The sequence below is a fragment of the Rutidosis leptorrhynchoides genome, chromosome 4 (genome assembly GCF_046630445.1).
Source record: "Rutidosis leptorrhynchoides isolate AG116_Rl617_1_P2 chromosome 4, CSIRO_AGI_Rlap_v1, whole genome shotgun sequence".
NCBI lineage: Eukaryota > Viridiplantae > Streptophyta > Magnoliopsida > Asterales > Asteraceae > Rutidosis > Rutidosis leptorrhynchoides.
Window position 1 is genome coordinate 368,918,730 of NC_092336.1, and position 13,137 is coordinate 368,931,866.

A 13,137-nucleotide genomic window follows, 5' to 3' on the forward strand; every position below is an offset into this window, starting at 1 on the left:
AGTATGTGAAGTATTTGACATTTGGGGTATTGACTTTATGGGTCCATTTCCAAAATCTCATAATAATCTCTACATTCTCGTTGCCATTGATTATGTATCTAAATGGGCGGAAGCACAAACTCTCCTAACTAACGATGCACGAGTTGTAGTCAACTTCTTAAAACGTCTTTTTGCTGGGTTTGGAACACCAAAAGCTTTAATAAGTGATCGGGGTACTCATTTTTGTAATAATCAACTTGAGAAAGTTCTCAATAGATATGGAGTAACTCATAAAATCTCAACCGCTTATCATCCACAAACAAGTGGACAAGTTGAAAATACCAACCGAGCTTTAAAATGTATTCTAGAGAAAACCGTAGGATCAAATCCGAAAGAATGGTCCAGGAAATTAGAGGATGCACTTTGGGCTTTTAGAACAGCCTACAAAACTCCAATTGGAACCACGCCTTTTAGACTCGTTTATGGAAAAGCATGTCATCTTCCAGTAGAAATTGAACACAAAGCATTTTGGGCTTTGAAGACATGTAATCTTGATTTACATAAAGCTGGACGTCTACGGTTAAGCCAACTAAACGAATTAGAAGAATTAAGACATGAAGCATATGAAAATTCGTTAATCTATAAGGAAAGAACGAAGAAATGGCATGATAAAAGAATCAAAAGTTCAAAAGAATTTAAAGAAGGAGACAAAGTTCTTCTTTTCAATTCACGATTCAAGCTATTTCCTGGAAAATTGAAATCAAGATGGTCTGGACCATTCATAGTCAAAAGAGTTTTCCCGTACGGAACAGTAGAATTAATAAATTCAAATGGGATTGAATTTAAAGTTAATGGTCACAGAGTTAAACATTACATAGATAATCCAATGGAAGTTGAAGATGAAGTTAATCACAATTTCGACACCACAGCTAACTAAGTGTGGGAAGGTTCGAATCTTTTTAGGGTAATATGTATTTCTGTTAGAGTTAGATATTCTGTTTTCATGTAGTTTTCGAGAATGGAATCCGAATGGTCTTTCTCTAGCAGATCCTAAAGAACTAGTCTTCTTCCCCCATTCTGAATTTTTTTTTTTTTAGGTTTTACGAGATGAAGAATTCCTTTGATCTGAACCATGATCTAATGCTAAACGCTATGATTACTAAACGTAATAATGACACACTTCCGAGTGAACTGGTATCATTCATAAGAGAAAAATGGACGGAGTAAGAAAAGAACTCAGAAAAGATCATCATAAGATACATTTTGGTAAAGGAAAATCAAAATCCGCTACAAAAAGAAGAGCACGACACCTTGAAAGATGTTATAAATGCGGATGATGTGTGCGAGGTGTACTAGAAATAGTATTAATTTTTACAAGGAAATACGATACAATTTTACACAAGATATTTATTTATTTATAGAATGGATATACCTAAACCTTGCTACAACACTTATAGGCAGTGTACCTAATCGTACAATAGTGTAGTTTTTAGTAAGTCCGGTTCGTTCCACAGGGATCTTTTAAACAAGCTTAACGCTATATTTTTAACTTATAATTGTAAAAATACAAAAGTATATATAAGTAGTATTATTATTATAAAAGGGGGTTTTTACCGTTTAATGACCGGATTGTCGATTTTAAAACTTTAGTCGCAGTTAAAACCTAATGTAAAATATTAATTATATAAAAGACTTAATTTAAAACGTAAAGTAAATAACGAAAATAAAATTGCGATAATTAAAAAGTACGATAATTAAAAGTGCAATTAAATACAATGACAATAAATAAAAGTGCGATAATTAAAAGTGCAATTAAATATGAAAATAAAAGAATTATGCTTATTTAAACTTCCGTAATCATGATGTTTGACGTGTTGATTTTAGTTTATTCCCATGGGTTAATTGTCCTTTGTCCTGGATTATTTAATATGTCCGTCTGGTTTTTGTCCATAACAGTCCATCAGTCATAAATATAAAATGCGAGTGTCCTCGTCATTTTATCCTTATATCCGAAGTCAAATATTCCAACTAATTGGGGACTTAAACTGTAACAAGGTTTTAATACTTTGTTTAATAATTACACCAGGATATCGACTGCGTGTAACCCAAGGTTTTAATACTTTGTTAACAATTACGCCAAGTGTCCTTGTACATAATTTCACCCCTGTTTTAATAATTCCATAGACTATTAATCCATTCCCTTGTCCGGTTAAATGAACGATTATTCATACATATAAATATCCCGCCCATCGTGTCCGATCGAGTGTATGTAGTTATTTATAGGTACGTCCAATTGTAAATCTTTATATTAAATTAACAAACTATTATTTAATTAAAAAAAATAAAGCCCATTCATAGCCCATAGTCTAATTTTCACAAGTGTCATTCTTTTGTCCAAACCCCAATTATGGTACAAAGTCCAATTACCTCGTCTTTAATATTTTAGCCCAACATCACGATTACTTCGGCTTAAATAAGCATAATAATAACTTAGCTACGAGACATTAAATTAAAAATAACATTAACCATAACTTACAGTGATTAAAAATAGTGTAGCGTTATACGGACAGAATTTCGACTTACACCCTTACAACATTCGCTAACATACCCTTATTATTAGAAATTAAAATTAAAATTAAAATTAAAATATAAATATATATTTATATATATATTATAAATTAAAATTATATATATATATATATATATATATATATATATATATATATATATATATATATATATATATACGTTTATAGATAGAGAGATAGGATGTTGGATATATCAGTCGACCAGAGCATGCTTTTATAGGAATGTGGCCTGGTACTATTCACCATGCGATCGCATGGCTTTATAACTGCCAGACCATACGATCGCATGGCCTGCTTTTCCAGCTCACATGAGCTTGTTTCTTCTGCCGACGGTTTTTTAAATATAACATATAATATATAAATAATTTTAAGAATTATTTAAATATTATATTATATTTATGTGCATAGTTGACTTGTAATTTTTAGTCCGTTGCGTCGAGCGTTGAGAGTTGACTTTGGTCCCGGTTCCGGATTTTTGAACGTCCTTTCGTACAATTTAATATCTTGTATTTTGCGTTTAGCGTCTTGTACTCTTGTAATTTTGAGACGTTTCTTATCAATAATTGGAACCACTTTGATTGTACTTTGTACTTTTGAGCTTTTTGGTCGTTTGCGTCTTCAATTCGTCGAATCTGTCTTTTGTCTTCACCTTTTATTATTTAAACGAATATTACTTGTAAATAGAACAATTGCAACTAAAATCTTGTCTTTCTTGAGGGATAATGCTATGAAATATATGTTCGTTTTTAGCATTATCAAATATTCCCACACTTGAGCGTTGCTTGTCCTCAAGCAATATAGCTTGAAATAAAAAAAACTAGAATCACTTCTATACGGTGGTATGAACAATGGTAGTAACGTTGTGGTTTACAGTCCCACATGATTATAAAAATTTAGATCCTTAAGGAAATTAGATCTTTATGAAAACATTTGATCTTTTGAAAATACGATCTAGCTTTTACCCTAGATAAGTTATCCGGAATAACCCTTCACCGGTGTTTTGCAAATTGTTTTTGTGGGTTTAGTGGGTTTCAGATTTGAAAATTTTAGCTCAAAGCTTATGATTTTGTGTCACCCACTTGCTAACCTTGTATTTGGAAAGCAACACGTCCAGTATACTTGCTCCGTATATTACCTTTCGGTAAACTACCATCCGGTTGTAAAGGAAAGCGTTGAACAAGCAACTATTAAGGCAATGTCCCCTGACATGCTTTTAATTATGGTCTATAATGATTCAGATGCAATTACTATCCTTGGTAGGAGCAATAGTAAAGCTCACCCTATAGTTTTTCGGTCTGGCATAAGGTCCTGTCTTCGACCATGCTATGCAACCACCGTTCTTACGGTTGACACCCGATTTGGTTCAGGTGACCTAATGAATTCCAGGTGAATTCCTAGGATTTTACGTTCAATGGTAATGAACGCATTGAAAATGGGTTGTCAGAAAACAAATCGGTTTGTAATTTTGATCAAAATATTTTCTCGTTCAAGCTCGAGTTTAGATATCATTGAATTCCATGAGTTTGTAATTCTCAATCTGTAAAGTCAATCTCTAGGATTGAGTAATATCAGGCTTAAAAGCCGATTTTTGATCTTTAAGGAGATTATCCTTTTCTGGGGGTCTGATTCATTAGTCTTATCAAGCTAATTTGCATGGCGTCCTCCCCATTGTACGAGACAGATCCTCTCATGGTTAGGATAAGTCTGACCACTTGGCGACCCTGTTTGATGCTGAGGTCCGTGGATTTCCTGCTGATTTTAGAGATGACTTTTCTAGATTTTTCGTCAACCTACAGCTGGTCTGGACGACAACTTCATGACCTAAATCAAGAAGCGCGTGTCTTTTTCGGAAGACTTTACTTCCTTTTAATGATGGAATTGATTCATCGTGTAGATCCATCTTTCTTTCAAATATATTATAAGAAATTGGGTAAAACGGTTAATTTTGTCCAAAACAAAAGTATCTTCAGTTATTTGTACAAAAATATGTGATATATGTTCAAAATAACTTGGTAAATTTTTCCCACACTTGGCTTTTATTTTCCTTTTTATTGTCCTCTATTCCATTTTAAATGAATTCTAATATTTTGGTTTGTTTCTCAATTTATGTCCTTTTCGAGGTAACAATAATTTCGGTATTAACACCTAGTTTTATCGTTCATAAATATGTATAAACATGATTTTGAATTCATTTAATTGAAAATTTTGAAAATTTTACTAGAATTGGGTAGTCAGTATATAAGACTAGGGTTGTTCTTTATTATCAGAGAGCACTAGATTCTAATACAACTACTGCGTTACTAGTATTTTTAATGGTAACCAAGTGTATAAGTCAAAAAATTTTAAAAATCCTAAATAATTTAACCCTTTCCCACACTTAAGATCTTGCAATGCCCTCATTTGCAAGAAATCAGTAATAATTTAAATTATTGAGGGTGATTAGCGTAGAAAAATGATTAAATTTTACCAAAGTTTCCAAACATATTGGCGTTTGTTTATTGAATGATAAATGGTGCACATCATTTGTTCATTCCGTCTTGTTGTTACATCACATTTGTTTTTCGTTTTGTCGTCATAATTAGTAGCTTTTGCTGAACTTAATGCCAGTCTTTGAAAATGCGCTGTTTTACCCTGTTGTGTACAATGGACAATATACATACATACAAATATAAACATGCATGGTAATTTGAAATGGGACTTAAAATCCCACTTTCAAATCAAATATGAAATATTAGGAAAAAATAATAAAAATATTAAACAATACATTAATATATCACAATATCATATGTTTAAACATAAACAAACATAAATAATAAAAATATAAAAATCATAGAAATCACCAATAGGAACTATATCAATCTGGATAGGGGTTCTAGTTCATGTCGTTGTCCGGGTTCCATGCTTGGTGATAGGTGTACTGATAGGCCTAGTTAGGGTCGTAAAGAGTATATGGTGGTCTCATCTCGGGCTGGTGTGGAGGATAGTAAGCGGGTCGGGTCAGAACGTAGTGATCCTGAGGTGACAGCCGGCTCATAATCTGATGCTGATGATAGTCCCATCTATCATGATGTCGTTGCCTGGAATGCTCGTAATCATTCTGGGCTTGCCACTGCTCCATCTGACGAAATCTCTCTGCGTTTGTCATATCTACCTCATCTATATGCTGGTAGACATCAGTCATAGCCTCCCGAATGACATCCCTAATGTCATCTGCTTCCTCCATTTCCTCGTCTAAACCTCTCTCTACCTGAGGATGACTACCTTCATAGGGTACTGCCTGGTTGCGTCTGCCCTTTAATACCTTAGCACTCGCATAAACCCTCAATCCTAAAGGCTCAACCTGTTCCCTACATTCCAAAAGTGGACCCCCTTGGTGTAGTGACCCGAACTTTTCCATGTTTATATATATTAATTGAGATTGATATTTACATGATTAAATGTTTCCAACATGTTAAGCAATCAAACTTGTTAAGACTTGATTAATTGAAATATGTTTCATATAGACAATTGACCACCCAAGTTGACCGGTGATTCACGAACGTTAAAACTTGTAAAAACTATATGATGACATATATATGGATATATATATATAGTTAATATGATACTATGATAAGTAAACATATCATTAAGTATATTAACAATGAACTACATATATAAAAACAAGACTACTAACTTAATGATTTTTAAACGAGACATATATGTAACGATTATCGTTGTAAAGACATTTAATGTATATATATCATATTAAGAGATATTCATACATGATAATATCATGATAATATAATAATTTAAAATCTCATTTGATATTATAAACATTGGGTTAACAACATTTAACAACATCGTTAACCTAAAGGTTTCAAAACAACACTTACATGTAACGACTAACGATGACTTAACGACTCAGTTAAAATGTATATACATGTAGTGTTTTAATATGTATTTATACACTTTTGAAAGACTTCAATACACTTATCAAAATACTTCTACTTAACAAAAATGCTTACAATTACATCCTCGTTCAGTTTCATCAACAATTCTACTCGTATGCACCCGTATTCGTACTCGTACAATACACAGCTTTTAGATGTATGTACTATTGGTATATACACTCCAATGATCAGATCTTAGCAGCCCATGTGAGTCACATAACACATGTGGGAACTATCATTTGGCAACTAGCATGAAATATCTCATAAAATTACAAAAATATGAGTAATCATTCATGACTTATTTACATGAAAACAAAATTACATATCCTTTATATCTAATCCATACACCAATGACCAAAAACACCTACAAACACTTTCATTCTTCAATTTTCTTCATCTAATTGATCTCTCTCAAGTTCTATCTTCAAGTTCTAAGTGTTCTTCATATATTCTACAAGTTCTAGTTACATAAAATCAAGAATACTTTCAAGTTTGCTAGCTCACTTCCAATCTTGTATGGTGATCATCCAACCTCAAGAAATCTTTGTTTCTTACAGTAGGTTATCATTCTAATACAAGGTAATAATCATATTCAAACTTTGGTTCAATTTCTATAACTATAACAATCTTATTTCAAGTGATGATCTTACTTGAACTTGTTTTCGTGTCATGATTCTGCTTCAAGAACTTCGAGCCATCCAAGGATCTGTTGAAGCTAGATCCATTTTTCTATTTTCCAGTAGGTTTATCCAAGGAACTTAAGGTAGTAATAATGTTCATAACTTCATTCGATTCATACATATAAATCTATCTTATTCGAAGGTTTAAACTTGTAATCACTAGAACATAATTTAGTTAATTCTAAACTTGTTCACAAACAAAAGTTAATCCTTCTAACTTGACTTTTAAAATCAACTAAACACATATTCTATATCTATATGATATGCTAACTTAATGATTTAAAACCTGAAAACACGAAAAACACCGTAAAACCGGATTTACGCCGTCGTAGTAACACCGCGGGCTGTTTTGGGTTAGTTAATTAAAAACTATGATAAACTTTGATTTAAAAGTTTTTATTCTGAGAAAATGATTTTTATTATGAACATGAAACTATATCCAAAAATTATGGTTAAACTCAAAGTGGAAGTATGTTTTCTAAAATGGTCATCTAGACGTCGTTCTTTCGACTGAAATGACTACCTTTACAAAAATGACTTGTAACTTATTTTTTCGACTATAAACCTATACTTTTTCTGTTTATATTCATAAAATAGAGTTCAATATGAAACCATAGCAATTTGATTCACTCAAAACGGATTTAAAATGAAGAAGTTATGGGTAAAACAAGATTGGATAATTTTTATCATTTTAGCTACGTGAAAATTGGTAACAAATCTATTCCAACCATAACTTAATCAACTTGTATTGTATATTATGTAATCTTGAGATACCATAGACACGTATACAATGTTTCGACCTATCATGTCGACACATCTATATATATTTCGGAACAACCATAGACACTCTATATGTGAATGTTGGAGTTAGCTATACAGGGTTGAGGTTGATTCCAAAATATATATAGTTTGAGTTGTGATCAATACTGAGATACGTATACACTGGGTCGTGGATTGATTCAAGATAATATTTATCGATTTATTTCTGTACATCTCACTGTGGACAACAAGTTGTAGGTTACTAACGAGGACAGCTGACTTAATAAACTTAAAACATCAAAATATATTAAAAGTGTTGTAAATATATTTTGAACATACTTTGATATATATGTATATATTGTTATAGGTTCGTGAATCAACCAGTGGCCAAATCTTACTTCCCGACGAAGTAAAAATCTGTGAAAGTGAGTTATAGTCCCACTTTTAAAATCTAATATTTTTGGGATGAGAATACATGCAGGTTTTATAAATGATTTACAAAATAGACACAAGTACGTGAAACTAAATTCTATGGTTGAATTATTGAAATCGAATATGCCCCTTTTTATTAAGTCTGGTAATCTAAGAATTAGGGAACAGACACCCTAATTGATGCGAATCCTAAAGATAGATCTATTGGGCCTAACAAACCCCATCCAAAGTACCGGATGCTTTAGTACTTCGAAATTTATATCATATCCGAAGGGTGTCCCAGAATGACGGGGATATTCTTATATATGCATCTTGTTAATGTCGGTTACCAGGTGTTCACCATATGAATGATTTTTATCTCTATGTATGGGATGTGTATTGAAATATGAAATCTTGTGGTCTATTATTATTATGATTTGATATATATAGGTTAAACCTATAACTCACCAACATTTTTGTTGACGTTTTAAGCATGTTTATTCTCAGGTGATTATTAAGAGCTTCCGCTGTCGCATACTTAAATAAGGACGAGATTTGGAGTCCATACTTGTATGATATTGTGTAAAAACTGCATTCAAGAAACTTATTTTGTTGTAACATATTTGTATTGTAAACCATTATGTAATGGTCGTGTGTAAACAAGATATTTTAGATTATCATTATTTGATAATCTACGTAAAGTTTTTTAAACCTTTATTGATGAAATAAAGGTTATGGTTTGTTTTAAAATGAATGCAGTTTTTGAAAAACGTCTCATATAGAGGTCAAAACCTCGCAACGAAATCAATTAATATGGAACGTTTTTAATCAATAAGAACGGGACATTTCAGGTGGTATCCGAGCGTTGGTCTTAGAGAACCAGAATTTTGCATTAGTGTGTCTTATCGAGTTTGTTAGGATGCATTAGTGAGTCTGGACTTCGACCGTGTTTACTTGAAAAATGATTGCTTAACAAATTTTGTTAGAAACTATATATTTTTAACATGTGAATATTATGTGATATATTAATCTATTAACGCGTTTGATATATTATGTGATAGATGTCTACCTCTAGAACAAGTCTCATTGACTCACCTAATAATAATGAAGAGTCAAATGTAAATTGGAATGATTCGTGGACTGATTCACAAGTTCCCGAAGAGGAACCGGAAAAAGAGTCGGAACCGGAAGAAGAATCGGAACCGGAAGAAGAATCGGAACCGGATGAAGAAATAGAACCGGTGGGGGAAATAATAAAACGGTTAAGTAAAAGAAAATCCTCAACCAACCGACCAAGGTTAATTATGGTCAATGGTGTTTCCGCCAAGGAAGCAAAATATTGGGAGGATTACCAATTCTCCGATGAATCGGATTCCGACGAGAATTCCGATGATGTTATAGAAATTACCCCAACTGAATTTAAAAAGGCAAAAGAAAATAATAAGGTAAAGGGCATAAAAATAGAGAAATCTAATTTCAACCCCGATGAACTTTATATGTATCGTCAACCCCCGAAGTCCTTAAGTTGTAACAATGACCCAGGAACCTCTAAACCACCAAGTTTTTCTAAACCAATGTGGAAAACGACGGCTCGTATTAGGGGAACATCATATATCCCTAGAAACTTGGCAAAACGAACCAAAACCGAAGAAGAAGAAACAAGCGAGTCGGAATAAGATAGTTGTATTCGTGTGGTGTAATATATGTAATATAGTGTGCTTATGCTTTATGATATATGTAAAAATTGCTTGTATTAATAAGTATTTTTTTTATGAATCTAACTCTTGTCTATTTTACAGTATAAAAACACAAAATGGATAGACAACCCAATATTTTAAGAGACCTACCCGGAGACATGATTGATGAAATCTTGTCTAGAGTCGGTCAGAATTCTTCGGCACAACTATTTAAGGCGAGATCAGTTTGTAAGACATTCGAAGAACGTTCCAAGAATGCCTTGGTTTATAAAAGGCTTTCGTTCGAAAGATGGGGGATATCACATTGGGAAATCCATAAGTTACGATGTGTTTACTTTGACGCATCTATTGCGGGGAACCCAAATGCTATTTTACGCAATGGGTTAAGAAATTATTTTGACTCAATATATCCGAATATTGGACTTCGTGATTTAGAAAAAGCGGCTAACATGCAACATAAATAAGCATGTTATGCTTACGGATTAGTAATGTTCGCTTCTCACCAAAGTGAGAACAAGAACATCGGGCTACAACTTTTAAACAAAACGTTTCCACAAGTGACGGAGTCGGTAATTGGGGTAAGAAATGAGGTTTTTAGATTGTTACGGGACTGTTGGACATTACGTAACCCTCGTCCCTTTGACGACGTTACAACACGCTGTCTTATCAACGGCCCTAACAGTTATGTTCCACAAGACCAAGGATGGGAAGTAATCCTAGTAAAACCAGAATGCATGACTTGTTTATGGACGTATGAATTACGTGTCTTTATTGCCTTTGCGGAACGACTTGTGTACTAGCTAGAATTATCTTCACAACCATCTTGTATCAAATTTATTGTGTGCTATATTTCATGCTATATGTAAAATAAGCGGTATTGTAAGTTTGTAAAATATTGTGTAAAAGTTTGAACGCGAAATATTATTATAATCAGTTTTTCATATAGAATTGTAGTAGTTGAATTGTATATTAGCTACTAAGGATGAACTTAACGGGTAGGTACTACCCGAATTTAAACTTATAAAACGCTAATATGAAGAAAAAGCTTTTATAAATGAGTTCATATTATGCTACGAAATACTATTAACTACTCTTAATATTCTGTATGATTAACTTGTTCCATTTGACTATTTTGAAGGAAATGGCACCGACTACTCGACACACCGTGAATATGAATGAAGAGGAATTCCGTACTTTTCTAGCTTCAAACATAGCCGCAGTACAGGCTGCGCTACATACCAACAATAACCTTGGATCTCGCAGTACAGGAAATCGTGTAGGATGCACCTACAAAGAATTCACTGCCTGCAAACCTTTGGAATTTGATGGAACCGAAGGACCGATCGGATTGAAACGGTGGACCGAGAAGGTCGAATCGGTGTTTACCATAAGTAAGTGTACTGAAGAGGACAAAGTGAAGTACGCTACGCATACCTTCACAGGTTCTGCGTTAACATGGTGGAATACCTATCTAGAGCAAGTGGGACAAGACGATGCGTACGCACTACCGTGGTCAGCATTCAAGCACTTGATGAACGAGAAGTACCGTCCCAGAACCGAGGTCAATAAGCTCAAGACAGAACTTAGAGGGTTACGAACCCAAGGATTTGATATTACCACGTACGAAAGACGATTCACAGAATTGTGCCTATTGTGTCCGGGAGCATTCGAAGATGAGGAAGAGAAGATCGACGCGTTTGTGAAAGCATTACCGGAAAGAATCCAAGAAGATATAAGTTCACACGAGCCCGCCTCCATACAACAGGCATGTAGAATGGCTCACAAACTAGTGAACCAGATTGAAGAAAGAATTAAAGAACAGACTGCTGAAGAGGCCAATGTGAAGCAAGTCAAAAGAAAGTGGGAGGAAAACGGTGATAAGAATCACCAATACAACAACAACAGTAATTACAACAATAATCGCAACAATTATCCCAACAATCGCAACATCAATCGCAACTACAACAAACGGCCCAACAACAACAACAACAACAACAACAGCAACTACAACAATCATCCCAACAACAATAATAACCGCAACAACAACAACAACAACAATCAGAAGCAGCTATGCCAAAGGTGTGAAAAGTATCACTCGGGGTTCTGCACCAAATTTTGCAACAAGTGTAAAAGAAATGGTCATAGCACGGCGAAGTGTGAGGTCTACTGACCAGGGGTTAATAGAACGAAAGGAACAAATGGTGTCGGAACGAGTAATGGCGGAGCAAGTAGTGTCGGAGCAAGTTATGCCAATGTAGTTTGTTATAAATGTGGAAAACCGGGCCACATTATTAGAAATTGCCCGAACCAGGAGAACACGAATGGACAAGGCCGCGGAAGAGTTTTCAATATTAATGCGACAGAGGCACAGGAAGACCCGGAGCTTGTTACGGGTACGTTTCTTATTGACAATAAATCTGCTTACGTTTTATTTGATTCGGGTGTGGATAGAAGCTATATGAGTAGAGATTTTTGTGCTAAATTAAGTTGTCCATTGACGCCTTTGGATAGTAAATTTTTACTCGAATTAGCAAATGGTAAATTAATTTCAACAGATAATATATGTCGGAATCGAGAAATTAAACTGGTTAGCGAAACATTTAAGATTGATTTGATACCAGTAGAGTTAGGGAGTTTTGATGTGATAATCGGTATGGACTGGTTGAAAGAAGTGAAAGCAGAGATCGTTTGTTACAAAAATGCAATTCGCATTATACGAGAAAAAGGAAAACCCTTAATGGTGTACTGAGAAAAGGGCAACACGAAGCTACATCTTATTAGTAATTTGAAGGCACAAAAACTAATAAGAAAAGGTTGCTATGCTGTTCTAGCACACGTCGAGAAAGTACAAACTGAAGAAAAGAGCAACAATGATGTTCCCATTGCAAAAGAATTTCCTGATGTATTTCCGAAAGAATTACCGGGATTACCACCACATCGATCCGTTGAATTTCAAATAGATCTTGTACCAGGAGCTGCACCAATAGCTCGTGCTCCTTACAGACTCGCACCCAGCGAGATGAAAGAACTGTAAAGCTAATTACAAGAACTTTTAGAGCGTGGTTTCATTCGACCAAGCACATCACCGTGGGGA